The 1888-nt window shown below is 59.3% G+C and overlaps 1 long non-coding RNA gene across 1 annotated transcript in view; it reads right to left on the bottom strand.

Moving 5' to 3' along the window:
• The window catches only part of LOC123099889 (uncharacterized), an 8318-nt gene extending 6776 nt beyond the window's left edge, over positions 1-1542 (bottom strand). The window contains exon 1 of the long non-coding RNA XR_006448284.1: positions 1151-1542. This is a non-coding gene — a long non-coding RNA (uncharacterized lncRNA). The remainder of the gene's footprint in view (positions 1-1150) is intronic.
• Positions 1543-1888: the final 346 nt, after the last annotated feature.

The following is a 1888-nucleotide window of genomic DNA, read 5'->3' as shown; positions in this document are numbered from 1 at the left end:
ATATGGTTTGTGCATGTATATTGTATACCTTGGCCCACCTCCTAGTCTTTGTATAGTTGAGGTTGTGGCCCACTTTGTACTACATATATACGTGCGCTATGCACCGATCAATACATCGAGTCGCATTGCCAAAACTCTTGTTTCCAACAGGGAGCTTGCATGGGAGGTGATCATGCAGGGGAGGTGAGCGTCGCATGCCCGGCGCTTGGCATCTTGTTGGCGCCTCTCTTGTGCTCATGTTGCCCCGTCGGAGGAGCACCGCCAGTAGGAGGATTAGCACGTCGAAGGCCAGCGACACCGCTGTGTATCCGGATGCGCGGAGCGGGGCATCGGAGGCCAGCGAACTGACGGCGGCTGCTAGCAGCAGTGTGCTTAGGTCCGCCCGGCCTCGGCGCCACAGCACGTCGGAGCTGGCAAATCGAGAGCTTTGCCGAGAAGGGGATCCATTTCCTCTTGATCTCCCCTCCCATCCACTCCACCCTCTTCGGGATCAGGCAGCGCGGACGAAGAAAGGCGGCGATATGAAGGGGAGAAGACAGCCCGCGCGTAACGAGGCGACGGAGCAGGTGGCCGGGGGTGAGGAGGTCGCCGTCGTAAAATCGAGGAGGGGAGGATGGATCGAGGAGGGGAGGATGGGGGGACGCGGTGCGGGCTGTGTCATTTGTCAGATTAAAGCCAAGTGGATTTCCACGAATTGTCATCGGGGACAACTTTTCCTGGATGCAGGGAGTAGCACACAACTCACGCGCGCACACACAGGCACACCTGGCAATGGCCTTGGCCATGGCCAGCAGCAAGAAGTAGCGTTGAGAAGCAGCTTGAGCAGCAGTAGTAGAGCAGCAGCTGTGGCCAAGCAGCGGCAGAAGCAAGCAAAGCAGCAGCGCAACGGCCTGAGCAGGAGCAGCTAGCAGCAGAGCAGCGCAAGGAGCAGTAGCAGAGGTCGCAGGAGCACGTGCGGCAGGAGCAACGAGCGGCTGCGGGTGGCACACGTGGGCGCGCGGCCAGCCGGGGCGACCAAGGGTGGGTCAGGAGCGGGTGAGTATGTACGGGGGTGGAGCTCCAGCGATCCGGCCATGGCAGCGACAGGCAGGCGTGGGTCTAGGGCGCCGAATCGAAGAGGGGAAATGGGGGGATTGGGAGAGATGCTCACCACGAGTCAGGAGGAGCAGCCGGTGAGGCCAGCGGAGGTCGGGGTCGAGCGAATCGACGGCGGACAGCGATGGTTGCCAGCAGAGGGAATCGACGGGAGCGACTGTGCGGGGCCGTCCTAGCTGGTGGCGCTCGGCGTGGAAGAAGAGGACGACGGCGCGCTTCACTTGCGCATCAGCAAACGGGGAACGGCGGCCGGTGCCCACGGCACTGGTGACCTTGGCATGATCACCGCGTGAGCTCTTGGGCTCATCATTTTAGTAGAGGAGGAGGGGGCGCGACAGGCAAAAGGAGGGGATCGGGTGAGGGCGTGCTACGGTTTCACTTGGACACATTTATACGCCGAGGGGGGGAGCATGTGGAGGCTATCGAGCCATGGCGGCAGTGGATGGACGCCACGCCCTGCCTCTGCCTCCTGTAGGCCTTGTTCGGTTGCAGAGTTTTTAATCGTCTAGTGGATTTAATACTCTAGAGGATTTGGTGACCCCCCACCGTACACCAAATTCACTCGAGGACTAAATACATGTCACTATGCAATCCATTATGCATTCGGTTAATCCTCTACAGGAGTATCAATTAACAGCATGACTTTAGGCCGGCATCTCCAACGCATTGCTGCAGGTAGATCAGAGAGAAAAGACAGTAGACAGGGGACTAGGGGAGCAGGCACACACAGAGAGAAAGAGAGAACCAACATGAAGGTCTCGTCGCCGGCTGTCTCCTCTTTTCCGACGTGAGG

This window comes from Triticum aestivum, chromosome 4D, assembly GCF_018294505.1.
Source record: "Triticum aestivum cultivar Chinese Spring chromosome 4D, IWGSC CS RefSeq v2.1, whole genome shotgun sequence".
NCBI classification, from domain to species: Eukaryota; Viridiplantae; Streptophyta; class Magnoliopsida; order Poales; family Poaceae; genus Triticum; species Triticum aestivum.
Note: the sequence above shows the minus strand (reverse complement) of the source record. Positions and strands in the feature narration are given on the sequence as shown.